At 38.3% G+C, this 15,580-nt stretch overlaps 2 pseudogenes; both read right to left on the minus strand.

Moving 5' to 3' along the window:
- Positions 1–5,625: 5,625 nt before the first annotated feature.
- On the minus strand, positions 5,626–6,737 carry LOC144234191 (POU domain, class 5, transcription factor 1-like; annotated as a pseudogene).
- Positions 6,738–7,479: 742 nt separating this feature from the next.
- LOC144234205 (olfactory receptor 4A47-like) lies at positions 7,480–8,409 on the minus strand (annotated as a pseudogene).
- Positions 8,410–15,580: the final 7,171 nt, after the last annotated feature.

Consider the following 15,580-nt stretch of genomic DNA (forward strand, 5'->3'; position numbering starts at 1 on the left):
CTCCCTCCTCCCTCCTCCCTCCCCTCTCCCCTCTCCCCTCTCCTCTCTCCTCTCTCCCTGATCAGGGCTCCCTCCACTCTGCAGCACTGGTGATTCTTTTCTACCTCCAATCACATCTCCACTCTTCCTGCCTTCAGCAACGTGGCCTCTTTTCTCCCCCTGGTTGGGAAATTTGTCCTCCAAGTCCTCACATTGATTTCCTGGGTTTCCAGAATGATTTGATATTTGTCTAGCTGTGCTTGAGGGACAAGGCAAGTACAGGGTCCTCCTATTACTCCACCATCTTAACTCCCCGAAAGGGTTTTCATCCTGAAAAGATGGTGAATTTCTGTGCTACCAATGAACAAGCCAGAGAAGATTTAAAAAACAATTCCATTTACAACATTATCCAAAGGAACAAAATGCTTAGAATAAACTTAAACAAGGAGACAAAAGTCTTATACTCTTAAAAACTACAAAATGTTGCTGAACGATATGCTACAAAACACAAAAGAGAAGACATTCCTGAAATCCTAGAATTCATGTTATTGAGATGTCAATGCCACCTAGGTGGTTCAGTTGGTTAAGTGTCCAACTCTTGGTTTCAGCTCAAGTCATAAACTCATGGCTTGTGGGATGGAGCCCCACATCGAGCTCAGCACTGACAGTGCAGAACCTGTTTGGAATTCTCTCCCTCCCTCTCTTTCTGCACCTCCCCTGCTTCTCTCTCTCTCTCAAAACAAATAAATAAAGTTTAAAAAAAAAGGATGTCAGTGCTACCTAAAGTGATCTACAGATTCAGTACAATCCATATCAAAATTTTAAAAAAATGTTTTTGCTGAAATAGATAAATCCATCTTAAGATTCTAGTGGAAACTCAATGCACTCTGAGCAGCCAAAACAACCTTGGGAAGCAAGCAAGCAAACAAACAGTTGAGGGACTTCCTGGTTCTAAAACTTACTACAAAGCTACAGTAATCAATAAAGATGGACATAACAATGGAATAAAATACAGGGGTGCCTGGGTGGCTCAGTCGGTTAAGCTTCCAACTTCGGCTCAGGTCATGATCTCTGCGGTTTGTGAGTTTGAGCCCCACATTGGGCTCTGTGCTGACATCTCAGAGCCTGGAGCCTGATTCAGACTCCATCTCTCTCTGCCCCTCCCCCATTGATGCTGTTTTTCCCTGTTTCAAAAATAAATAAACATTTTTAATGGAATAAAATACAGAGCCTAGAAACAAACCTTTGCATACATGTTCAAATGATTGTCAACAGGTGGCAAGAACATTCATTGGGAAGTTATGGGTAGTTCAAAAAATGGTGCTGTGAAACTGGATATCCACACAAAGGAATGAAACTGAACACTTAATGTACAGCATATTCAAAAATTAATTCAAAATGGATCAAAGACCTCAACTATCAGCTAGAACTATTAAACTCTTAGAAGAAAACATGAAAGAAATGTTCATAACCTTGGAGTTGGCAATGATTTTTTGGGTATGACACCAAAACCACAGGCAAAAAAAGAAAAAATAAATTATTTTATCAAATTTAACAACTTTTGTACACCAAAGGACCCTATCAACAGAGAGAAAAGGCATACAATAAATGAGAGAAAATATTTGCAAATGATATATATGATAAGGTATTAATGTCAAGAATATATAAAGAACCTCTACATCTCAAACACACACACATACACACACAAACACCAACCTGATTAAAAATGAGCAAAGGACTTCAATAGACATTTCACCAAAGAAGATGCATGTGTGCCCTATAAGCACATGAAAAGATGCTCAATACACTAATCATTTTCCTTAGGAAATGCACTTCAAAACCATAGTGCAATACCACTTCACATCCAACAGGAGAGCTATTACCACAAATGTAATAATAACAACACATGTAAGAAAATGGAGAAATGGGAACAACCACACATTCTGGTGGATGTAAAATGATGTCGCTGCTATGGAAACTGTTATGGTAGTTCCTAACAAATTAAACAAAAAAATATTATATGATCCACAATTCTATTTTGGGGTATATACACAAAATCATGGAAATCAAAGTCTCAGGCAGATATTTCTATAACCATATTCATGGAAATATAATTCACAACAATCAGAAAGCAATAGCTAAGGTATCTACTGATGGATAAATGTATGAACAGAAGGAAGACTATGCACACAGCGGATTATTACGCACTCTTAACAATGAAGGGAATTCAGACACATGCTACAACAACATTAACCTACCATTCACTACACTAAATGAAATAAGACCATCACAAAAAGACAAATATTATATGATTCCACATACATATGGTACTTAAAGTAGCCAAATTCATAGACAGGAAGAAAATAAAATGGTATTTGCCTAAGTGCCAGAGAGAGGGAAGAGGGAATTAAAGTTTAATGAGTGGGATTTCTGTTTGGGAAGATGAAAAAGCTTTGGAGATGAATAGTGCAGGTGTTAGCATAACGAACATGAATTAACTTAATCAACCATCATGAATGACAATGTGAATTAACTCCATGTCACTGAACTATGCACTTACAAATGGCCACAACTGCAAGTTTTGTTATATTTTACTACAAGTTAAAAACGAAATGTAAAACCTGAGGTGACTTTATGAAAGGGTGCACGATGTCAATGCAAAGTACAACACAATAGCTAGTGTATGTGCAAAACTCACTGGCTTTACATACACCTCTCTGGAAAGTAGATATGTCACTCAACAGCAAAGCTAATAAATTGAAATCTCCAGAGCTCTGTCCTGATAATCTGCATTTTACAAGAACTCTAATTCTGATAGTACACTGAACCTTTACAATCCATTGGACAATACATACATCTAAATAGGATATTTTTACAGTGATAAATAATTTCCTGCCTGGACCTTTCCTCACAGTGCCTATATGTCAAAATAAACATACTTGGGGCAAATAGTATTCATGTGGCTCTGCACCAGAGAAATCATCATCTTCTCTCTTTTCCAGTAAAAAGACAAACATATTTTATAAAGTTAGAGATATCTCTCAAAGTTACCTTTCTTCCCTCAGAACTTCCTCATGGCATTTTTCATCTCCAAATTTCTGAGTGCACATGTTTAAGAGGTTTAACAAGGGAGTCGCCGTGGTACACAACACAGCCGCGACTTGATCAGCGGAGCAGATGGTGATTGGGTACAAATATATAAATATGCAGGACATAATACGAAGACCACCACAGTGATGTGAGAGACACAGGTAGACATGGTTCTCTGTCTCCCCTCCGAGCTACAGGTCCTCAGGGAGCATATAACGACCACCAAGGAGACCACCGGGAGGAAAATTTTAACAGGCAGATGAACCCACTTTCAACAGCAACAAAGAGACCGAGAATATGATTGTGTCCATGTAAACAAGTTTCAAAAAAGGGTTTATGTCACACACGAATAGTCTATGACATTGGAGTCACATGCACACAGCCACACTGTGAAGAGGACCTGAATGGCTACACATGCCGCTTGAAAGAGGAAGTCATATCCCTGTCACTCGTGATGGCATCATAGTACAGGGGCTTGCAGGTGGTCACAAGGGGCTCAGCAAAGACTTAAGTCATATACTTCCTGAAAGAGGTGGTTTTCTTACAGCAAAAGTGCCAGGCAGCATTTTAGGGGTCATGGATGAAGAACAGACATCTAGAAGGGATAAGTCACACACACAGAAAAGGGAAGCAGTACCCAAGGGCGTGAGGGATGACTTGTTAAATGTAAAGACTTGCTCATGGATAACAGTTCACAGAACTTGAAAGCTGTAAACTCTTCCTAAATTAATCTTTTCTAATAGAATCTTCTTGAAAATCACAACTGACTTTTGTTTTGTAACTAAACTATTTTAAACTTATTTTAACTTCATTGTAAACTTATTTTAATGTTAAACTCACATTATCTTCCTTTCATTTTAAACTTGATTTTGCAACATAAATATGCAAAACTAGACATATTCTGAAAGAGAATATTAATGAGGGACTGCTAGTCTCATCACATATCAAAATGTGTAAAATACAAAAGCATTTATATTGCATATTATGTCTCATTGCATGGGACATGAATAAAGAGACCAATGAAACAGAATTGAGTCTTAAGTGGGACCCAAGTTTATATGGGGCTTTAGAATATAATAGTCAGGATTTCAAGTCACTGGCAAAAAAAATATTATGCAAGTATTTAAAAACCCTGAAGTTCACAAAAACAGCTAAAATTCCAGATCGCTTTAATGACTATATCAAAAGGAATTCCAAAAGGAACAAAAGCCTTAATGTAAGCCTCGCAAGTGCTTTAAAATCAAGTGCTAACATAGTTGAAGAATATTTTTATGTAATTGAAGTACAAAAATAACGACTACAATATTAAAAGAGATATATTGTATAATTGACTTACTAACATCAGTATGGAGAAGATCAATAATGATAAGAAATACATAAAAGACGTTAATAGATGATTCACAGGAAAAGAAATACAAATCATATTAAACAAAGGAAAAGATAGTCAAACTCAATAATATGAGAATGACTGCAATGTATTCAGGTTGACTTATGCCATGAAACACTTATCAGGGAGAGGTGTTTGGGAATGTGGACAGAAGAACTTGGGGACTGTGAGAAGCAGGATAACTGTACACTCTCAAGGATGGCAGCTTGGCAATAACTATGAACATCAACATTTAACTATCTGACCATTGATTCAAATGCATATACTAAGAATTCCTCTCCCAGGAACTCATGCTCGCATAAATTCACAGACATACAATTATTATAAATTCTTTGCATTGGAAAAAGGTTGGTAATGGCATGAACAGAAATGAACACATTTAGTATATACTTCTAAGTGAGTAATATCTTCAAGATGTTGCCTATGATTTCACTTATATGTGGAATTTAATCACCAAAACAAAAAACAAAAACAGACTCACGAATACAGAGAACAAACTGGTGGTTGCCAGAGCTGAGGAGGGTGGAGGGGTAGACAAAATGGGTGAAGGGGATGAAAGGTACAAAGTTGCCATAATAAAATCAATAACCCACAAGAATGAAAAGTACAGCATAGGGGGTACAGTCAATGATACTGTAGTCGCACTGTATGGTAAGAGATGGAAGCTACACTTATCACATGGGCATTACACAATGTACACTTTTTTTCCCACTGTGTCCCTGGCTTCTTTAGGAACAAAGTGATGAGGGGCATCTGGGTGGCTCAGTCAGTTAAGCCTCCGACTTCGGCTCACGTCACAATCTCGTGGTTCCTGGGGTACAGCCCTGCTTCGGGCTCTGTGCTGGCAGCCAGCTCAGAGCCTGGAGCCTGCTTCAGATTCTGTGTCTCCCTCTTTTTCTGACCCTCCCCTGCTCACGCTCTCTCTCTCTCTCTCTCTCAGAAATGAATAAAACATTAAAAAAAGAGAACAAAGTAATGAGTGATGTGGGGATTAAAAACAAGAGTATCCTTGAATCTCCCCTTCACTCCAGCTAGTTACCCCCAACTCCCTGCCCCCCACACCCTTTGTGTTCCCTGATCCATCCTTAGTGAGGAACTTTATCCCAAGGCTCTGGCTCTTTCCCTAGCTCTCCCCCACCTCTGGCCCCCATTCCTGGGAAGGGCTAGCATCAGTTTGAATGCATGGGAGAGCCCAGAGTGGTGACAGACCCGAGGGAAAGGCTTCACCTTCAGGGAAAGAGACCAGGGAGTACAGCGTAGTGAAGAGGGGGAGGGGTACGTAGCCTGGGGTACCAAAATGGGACCCAGGTGCCAGAGGAAAGGATACGGGTGCCCCTGAGAAAGGGGACCCAGCAACCCCAGCAGGTTCTCTTTGAGAACTATCACTGCCGCATCTGTTGCCTTTCTGGCCATGGTTGCAGAACCACACTGGGACCACATCCTTCTGTACCCGAGCCGCTGGTACAGATGTAGCCGATGTGCACAGGGTGGGTTTCCAGCACTGCACGAACGTGTCCTCCCGGCCGCCCCTTACTCTGTTCCCCATACTTGCTCGCTTGCTCTTGGAGGCGTACACAGGGTTCCTGCTTTGCATGGTTCTTGTAGATTCCCTGGCTGCCAGCTTCCTCCACCCACTTCTGCAGCAGGGCCGCGGCTCACACTCGTTCTGGAAATGGAGCTGCAGAGCCTAGAAATGGCAGAGGCTCCTTTGCGGCCCGCGTATGTCCCAGGGTGATCCTCTTCTGCTTCAGGAGCTTGACAAATAGTTCCAGGGCTTTATTCCTGGGGAGGTTGCTCCCGCTTTTCCTTGTCCGGCTGCAGGGCCCCAGGTGGGGCAGCTCTGGACTTGCCCTCTGTCTGAGAGTCCTCCAGGCTGCCTTGGGGCTCCAGCCATAACCCTCCTGAGGTCTACAGTACTCCATCACCCCCACATAACTCACATGGTGGGGGGCACCAGGACATCCCCCACACCTCAGCGCGTGGCCCAAAACCTGGCCCAATTCCTCACCCATCAGGAGGGACTTGGGAGTTCAGCCAAGGTCCCAGGGTCAATCCAGGGATTCTGTGGCCCATCGCCTCCACACACCCCCACTGCCAAGTGAAAGCCAGGTGCCCTGTCATGGGGAACAGAGGTGCCTAAAGCCTGGAGGCCTGGAAAAATGAGGGCCCTCCAATGGATTGTTCAACACCTCTCTCCCTCCCCAATCCCACCCACTGCCATAAGATACATAATTACTGAATCACGATGCCTGAAACTAGTGTAATACTGTATGTCAATCATACTTGAATTAAAAGACTAAAATAAATTAATAAAATTATTACAAAATTAAGTTTATTTATAAAAAGAAGTTCTACAGTAAAGCAAGTATTTACATACACAGAGAAAAGCTCACATATAAATATTTAAATACACATGCATTTGTAAAGATTATTACCTAATGAGTCTAAACAACCTCCCTCTGGGGAAGAGGACTGGAAACTATCTGAGAGATAAATAGGAGATTTATTCTACAATGTATCTCATTTTGTAAGATTTTCATCACTACTATTTGCTACCTATTACACTTCAATTTTTCTTATGTAAACTAAAAGTATTAATCAATATTTTTATATAAGGCAACCAAAAATTAATGTCTACACAGTGTTGTTTTAAATAACAAAATAATGCATGGCAATGAGAAAGAATGAAATCTGACCATTTGTAGCAATCTGGATGGAACCTGAGGGTGTTATGCTGAGCGAAATGAGTCAGGCAGAGAAGGACAGATACCATATNTTACTTATTATTGATTCTTTGCTAGAAAGGCATTACACATTTGTAAGTGAAGAGATCTACAAGATGTTATGGACCTTATATTCTAGCAACAAGGGAAACTATTACAGCACAATCATCCAGTTTATTCTTTAATTATAATTAACTTAAGTACTTTGAAAAAAGGGAAATCAGAATCCATTTAAGACTTCTGCATTCTTAGAAAAAGGACTCCAATAAAAAATAATTCTCTTCATGGTACATAATACCCTTACCTACTAAGAGATATGATATTTCTCCTCCAGAGCTGCTTCATAGCATTTGTCATCTCAGAATTTCTCAGAGTGTAGATCAGGGGGTTCAGCATGGCGGTTATGACCGTATAAAACACACTCAATGATTTGTCAATGGGGAAGGTCTTAGCAGGTCTCACGTACATGAAAATACATGGAACAAAGAAGAAGACCACCACGGTGATGTGGGAACCACAGGTCTGGAGGGCTTTCCGCCTCCCTTCTGGACTAAGGTTCTTCAGAGAGTGCAAGATGATACCATAAGAGATGAGCAAGAGCACAAACACGGTAGTGCAGATCATTCCTCCATTGGCCACCACTAACAGCCCAATGACATACATGTCATTACAGACCAGTTTCAATAAGGGGTACATGTCACACAAAAAATGATCAATGACATTGGGACCACAAAATGGGAGACTATAAATCGTGCTAACTTGAATTATTGAATGCAGAAAACCTCCAACCCAAGACACTACCAGCAGCACAACACACACCTATTGCCTCATGACAACCAAATAATGCAAGGGCTTACAGATGGCCACATAGCGGTCATAGGCCATCACCAGCAGAAGAAAGATCTCTGATCCACCAAAAAAGTGCTCTATAAATAGCTGGGTCATACAAGATTGGAAGGATATGATATTTTTCCCAAACAACAAGTCTGAAATCAATCTGGGGGAAATAGTAGAGGAATAAATGACATCCATTAAAGATAAGTTAGCAAGAAAAAAGTACATAGGTGAGCCCAAGGTCTTACTGACAGTTACAGTCATGACAATGAGCAAATTGCCCACCACGGTCAAAATATAGAAGAGCAAGAACATCACCAAAAGGACGTTCTGTCCCTTGGGATCCTGTGTGAGACCCAAGAAAACAAAGTAAGTGACATTGCTCCTTTGTTCCATCTAGTCTGCATAGGAGCTGACACCTCATATTAGAAGCAGGTGATCTACAAAACAAGGGGGAAACACTTTTAAATGCATTAGAAGATGAATATGTTATTCATTCAAACAAATAGAAGAATGCGGAAATAGTTGTGTCACATGCTTCACAGATGTTATGATTTCCAAGTTTAATAATTACCAAGTTAATAAGTGCCCTTATTAAAATAGCTGCACGGGGGTACCTGGGTGGCTTAGTCAGTTAAGTGTCCAACTTCAGCTCAGGTCATGATTTCATGGTTCCTGGGTTCGAGCCCCACATTGGGCTCTGTGCTGATGGCTCAGAGCCTGGAGCCTGCTTCACATTCTGTCTCTTTCTCTCTCTTTCTGCCCCTTCCCCACTTTCTCTCCCTTTCTCTCCCTCCCTCCCTCCCCAAAAACAAATATACATTAAAAATTTAAAAATAAAAATAGCTACAAAATACGATGATCCCAGTGTAGGAATATATCAACCAAACAGGAATCAAAGAAGGTTTCCCAGAGGAAGCAATACTTTAGCTGAGTTTTAAAGGAAAAGTGGAAGGACAAGAAAAGTGGGCAATTCCATGAAAAGGTGCACAGTTTATAAAGTCACAAAAAGAGAAATACTTAGGAATGGAAGGTCACTGTCCTGGATTGTCTTTTCCCTCACTGAGACCTCTTTCTTAGGGTGTTTAGTTGGATATGCCTCCTTTCCTTGACCAATAAATGAGGAAACACTCCAGTCTTGTGTCTCTTCCGTAATTTTGAAACTTCATACATGCAACATCTCCAACTTTGGACAGCGCCAATTGGATATCAATTCAGTGCTTATGAAACTAAATTTTTAATTTTCAGCAATAAACATACATGTTCCCTACCTCATTAAATGGCACCACCTTCCATGTCATTGCTCAGGCAAGAAATATCACAATTCTTTTTCTTGGTCTTGTATCACATATTGATACCTTTAACAAATCTTATGAACCCCTTTAAAACATATTACATTATGAGCATCTGGGAGGCTCAGTCAGTTTAGTGATTGACTGACTCTTGATTTTGGCTCAGGTCATGATCCCGGGGTCATGATATCAAGCCACCAGTTGGCCTCAGCACTGAGCATGGAGTCTGATAGAGATTCTCCCTCCCTCCCTCTGCCCCTCTCCTCCACTTACGTTCTGTTTCTAAAAACAAAATACAAATGAATGTATATATATATATATATACATACACACACACACACACATATGTATATATGTATATGTGTGTGTGTGTGTGTGTATGTATATATATCACAAATAAGATAATTTCCCTCTTTCCCATTCCACTTATAACCTACTACATTAGCCTCCTACTAGGTCCTTCCCCTTTCATTCTGTCCTCCATCTATTTGTTCTCACATAGCCCAAGTGATCTTTTTAAAATCTGAATCAAATCTATCACTGCATTGTTCACAACACCTACAGTGGATTCTAATCTCACACTCACAACTTAATGCATCACAGTTCATTTTTACAGTAAAAGATACTATAATCCCCATTTCCTAGGTGAACAGACTAAGTCTCAGAGCACCTAAATAATTTTCCCATGCTCACACATTTTTAAGTGATAAAACTAGAATTAGAATCAAAGTTTGCTTTCTCTCAAAGTGATCTCACTTTTACATAATAAAGAGAGTCACACAATTGCAAGCTGGTTTCCACTATTTACTGTTAGTCTTACCTTGTGAAGGCAAGTCTGCAATCTGAAGGAATACCTTTCACTCATTCACTGCAACCTGGATTTCACCTGTCATACAATTTGACAAGAGAAAGCAAAACCCTGCACTTTTACTTGAGGACATATTTTATTTCATTCAACTGTCTATCCATTTTCTCTGTGTGATCTCCTGGTTATTCATAAGGTTGCTTTTATTTGTACTGCAGATTGCTTCCTAGGAATTCCAAGGGCCATTCAGAAAAACAAAAATTTATCACATTAGGATAATTTACCAAAAAGATAAGGAATTCCTACCCTTACAGAAGAAAAATAGCTACCAGTCATTTCCCAGGCTGATTTTTCTCAAGTAACTTCTTTCCCTCTAACTTCTAAACAGAAAAATACCATTCAGTGGCTGAGGCATCCTCATTGTATAGTGTTGGTTTGGTCAGATTAGCTGACTTGATATTTTAAGAGACGTCCTTGGGTTTCTCCTGAGGTAATGCTTTGAGCCTAACAGAAACCTCCTTAAAAATGTGTATCAGTTGTGAAGAGCATATTATCTTATTCCTCATACGGGCAAAGAGCACTGGACATTATCCCTCCCAACTACATTCTTCATTAAGTCCTAGAATTGGGAAGTGTCCAAGACTGATTCTTCCTTAATTAAATTCACTGGGAATTTTCACAAAAACTTTCAAAAATACCTATATAAAGATCCTATTAAGCCAAATCAGATAATTAGGGCCAGAAAGATGTAACAGTAAGAAAAAAAAAATAGCTTTAGAACCATTGCAAACCTACTGCCAGTCAAGAATCAAATTTCAGCCCAATCATTTTGTTTTAGGGAAGATTAATTTGTCATATATTTCCCCACTTGCCACAGAAAGTTTTTCTTTTCTTTTATTTAATATTCAATTTATTCTACCTTGAACTGTGGTAGATATTGTAGATATTTATTCACAGATTTAGACATAAAAACTATTTATCCAATTATTATTATTTTTTTAATTTGGAGCTACTATTTACTGCCAGGAACCATGCTGTGAGAGAGGACACAGAAATTAATGAAATAGTGGGGGTGGGGGAGGGATTATGCAACAGAACCTTTCTCCATGGACTTTCTATTCTCATAATAGAGTCAAGAAGTACATCATGGGACAATTTAGGAAACTAATTACAGTCTCCATCAGTGCTAATAAGACAGCAAACAGGGTACTCGGGAAGAATTTTACTGTGGAGAAGGTGACCAGGGAAGGCCTTACTTCAAAGGTGATGCTTAAGCTGAGATCCACAGGATAGAAGGCAGCTACCATCAGAAACACCTACAGGTAGTAAAGTTAAGTAAACATTATAAGCAATTTGTTCTCATTTCATTTATGGCATGATCTATGTATAGAAAATGCTAAAAACTTCACATGGATTTTTATTCCAGTGTCCTCTGGAAAGGAGTGGTGAGTGTGGTTACTCTCATCAACTTCCTGATTGTAGTGGGAAAGCTTTCAAACTTCACCGTTGAGTGTCATGTTAGCTACGAATCTGTCACAGATGGCCTTTATTATGTTCAGGTACATGCCTTCTATACCCAATTTGTTGTGAGGTTACCTGTATCATGAAAATATATTGAGGTTTTATCCTACCAATGAACAGCTCAGAGAGGAAATAAAACAATTTCTTTTATGACAGCATCAAAAAGAATAAAATACTTAAGAATAAACTTACATAAGGAAGCAAAAAGTCTTCTATACTTAAAAACTATAAAATGCTGCTTTAAGATAATCTGGAAGACACAAATACATGGAAAGACTTCTATGAACTGATATACATCATGTTATTATGAATGTCAAAGCTACCTAAAGTGATCTACAGATTCAGTGCAATCCCTATGAAAATTAAAAAAAAATACTTTTGGAGAAATAGAAAAATCCATCTCCAAATTCACATTGAATCTCAAGGAAACCAAACAGCCAGACTAATATTGAAAACAAAACAAAACAAAACAAAAAGAACAAAGCCAGAAATTTTCCTGCTTCTAAGCTTATTACAAAGTTATCATAATCAAAACAGTATGGCATTGGCATAAAGACTGACAAACGAATGAATAAAATACAGAGCCTAGAAATAGAGCTTTGCATACATATTCAAATGCTTTTCAACAAAGGTGTCAAGAGTACCTATGGATTAAGGACAGGCAGTTCAAAACATGGTGCTGTGCCCTCTGGAAAACAGTGTGGAGGTTCCTCAGGAAACTAACAATAGAACTCCCGTATGACCCAGCAATAGCACTGCTAGGAATTTACCCAAGGGATACAGAAATGCTGAGGCATAGGAGCACATGTACCCCAATGTTCATAGCAGCACTCTCCACAATAGCTAAAACATGGAAAGAGTCTAAGTGTCCATCAACAGACGAATGGATCAAGAAGATGTGGTTTATCTATACCATGGAATACTACATGGCAATGAGAAACAATGAAATCTGGCCATGTGTAGCAACATGGATGGACCTTGAGGGTGTTATGCTGAGCGAAATAAGTCAGGCAGAGAAGGACAAATATCATATGTTTGCACGTATAGGAGGATTAGGAGGAACTTGACGGAGGAACAAGGGGGAGAAGAAGGGCGGAAATGGTGGGGGAAAGGGAGAGAGGCAAACCATGAGAGACTCTTGAATGCTGACAAAAACTGAGGACTGATGGATGTGGGGGGGAGGAGGGGATGGGCATGGAGGAGGACACTTGTGGGGATGAGCACTGAGTGTTATGTGGAAACTAATCTGACAATAAACTATTTGTAAAGAAAAAAAAATGGTGCTGTGGAATTTCATAACCACTAACATAGTCATGAATTTGAATCCTAATGAATACCATATAAAAATTTTAATTCAAAATGGATCAAAGACTTAAAATCTAGCTAAAATTATACCATTCTTATAAAAAAAACATAGAAGAATAACCATGACATTGGATTTGGCAATAAAATCTTGGGTATGATACCAAAAGCACAGGCCAAAAAGGAATAGATAAATTATGCTTTATCAATATTAAGAACTTTTATGCATCATGCAACACTGACAGAGTAAAAAGGTAATCGACAGAATGGGAGAAAATATCTTCAAATAATATATTTGATAATATACTAATATCCAGACATATTATAAATATATCTAATATACTAATAACGTAAAAAACTTCTACATCTAAAAACACAATGAAAGAAACAACTTGATTGAAAATGAACAAAGGACTTGAATAGACATTTCTCAGAAAAAGATATATAAATGGCCTGTAAGCACATGAAAAAATCTCAGTGTCACTAATCATTAGGAAATGCATTTCAAAACCATAATGAAATACCACTTCAGACCCATTAAGATTACTATTAAGAAACACACACACACACACAAACACACACACCACACAAATATAAGAGAGACTATGGAGAATGTAAGATAATTGTGCATTACTGGTGAGAATGTTAAATGATTTGGTTCCTATGGAAATTGTTAAGGCAGTTACTCAAAGACTTAAAGATTAATTATATGATCTAGCTTTTTCACTTTTAGGTATATATCCAAAATAATGGAAATCAGGAATTCAAACAAATATTTCTACACTCATCTCTATGGTGGTATTCACAATAGCCAGTAAAGAAAACCAACCAAAGTACCCACTGACAGATAAATGTATAAACAAAATGAAATGCATGCACACAGTGAAATGTTATTCAGCCTTAAATATGAGGGAAATCTTGACTCATGCCAAAACCTACACTAACCTACAATACATTATTCTAAGTGAATAAGGCAGTCACAAAAGGACAAATATTGTATGTTTCCACTTACATGCGGCACTTAAAAGTATCAAATTCTCAGATAGAATGTAGAATGGTAGGTGCCTAGGGCTCAGGGAGGAGAAATGGCAAATTAATATTTAATGGGTGTCCAGTTTCAGTTTGGGAAGATGAAAAACTACTGAAGTCGAATGGTGGTGATGTTATTATAACATCATTCATTAAAGTGATTTAATTTAATGCCACCAAACTATGAACTTAAAAATGGATAAATTGTAAATTTGTTATTTATACATACCACAATTTAAAAGCTAAATTTAAAAACTAAGGTAACTTCTATAAGCAGTAAATTAAGTATTCTTATAAAAATCAGACAAGGGATTCACACACACACACACACACACACACACACAAGATGTAAAGTATGACAGCATATACCTAAAACATGGCTGGGAGGGGAATAAAAATTTAGTGCTTAACAAAGGGCTCAAACTTAAGTGACCATCAACTTAATACAGAAGGTTATAAGCATAAGATGTTATATATAAACCTAATGATAAACACACATTTAAAAACAGTAATAAATATGGAAAAAATAAAGAGAAGGGAATCCAAGTATATCACTAAAGAAAGCCAACAAACCATGACAAAAGAGAGCAAGAAAAGAAAGGAGCAGAGAGGAATCACAAAAACAATCACAAAATAAGTAACCAAATAGCAATAAGTACATACCAATCAATAATCACTTTGAACATAAATGATCTAATGCTCCAGTCAAAAGACATAGAGTGATAAAATGGATAAAAAAAGTAAGACCCATCTTCTTCTTTTTTTATATATATGCTTCATACAGGAGACTAGTCTCAGACCTACAGACACAGACAGATTGAAAGTGAAAGTATAGAAAAACAATTACTATGCAAAGGAAAGTGAAAAGAAAGCCAGGTAGCAATACCTCTATCAGAAACAAATTGACTTTAAAACAAACTGTTGGGTGCTTGGGTGGCTAAACTGGTTAAGCTCATGTCATAATCTCAAGGTTCAGTGAGATCGAGCCTTGCAACAGGCACTGACACTGAGGAGCCTGTTTGGGAGTCTCTCTCCCTCTGTCTCTGCCCCTCCCCTGCTCATGTGCACTTTATGTCTTTCTCTCACTCTCTCAAGATAAATAAATAAACTTTAAAAAATTGTAACACAGACAAGAAGGACACTACATAATCATAAAGGGAACAACCAAAAAGAAAATATAACAATTGCAAATATTTATGCAACAAACACAAGAGCACCCAAATGCATAACAGCTATTAACAAACATAAAGGAAGTAATATATAATACAGGATTTTAGCACCACACTTACACCAATGGATAGAACATCTAAGCAGAAAATCAACAAGGAAACAGTTGCTTTGAATAACACATTTGACCAGATAAATCTAGCAGACATATTCAAAACATTCCATCCTAAAACAGCAGAATATACATTCTTTTCATGTGCACATGGAACATCTCCAACTTAGACTGCACATTGGGCCACAAAACAAGGCTCAACAAATTTAAAAAAAAAAAGCATCTTTTCTGACCGCAACACTCTGAAACTAGAAATCAACCACAGGAAAAATTAAGAAAGAACAAAATTATATGAAGGTTAAATAACATGTCACTAAACAATGAATGATTTACACAAGA

This window comes from Crocuta crocuta, unplaced genomic scaffold (assembly GCF_008692635.1).
Source record: "Crocuta crocuta isolate KB4526 unplaced genomic scaffold, BGI_CrCroc_1.0 scaffold330, whole genome shotgun sequence".
NCBI lineage: Eukaryota > Metazoa > Chordata > Mammalia > Carnivora > Hyaenidae > Crocuta > Crocuta crocuta.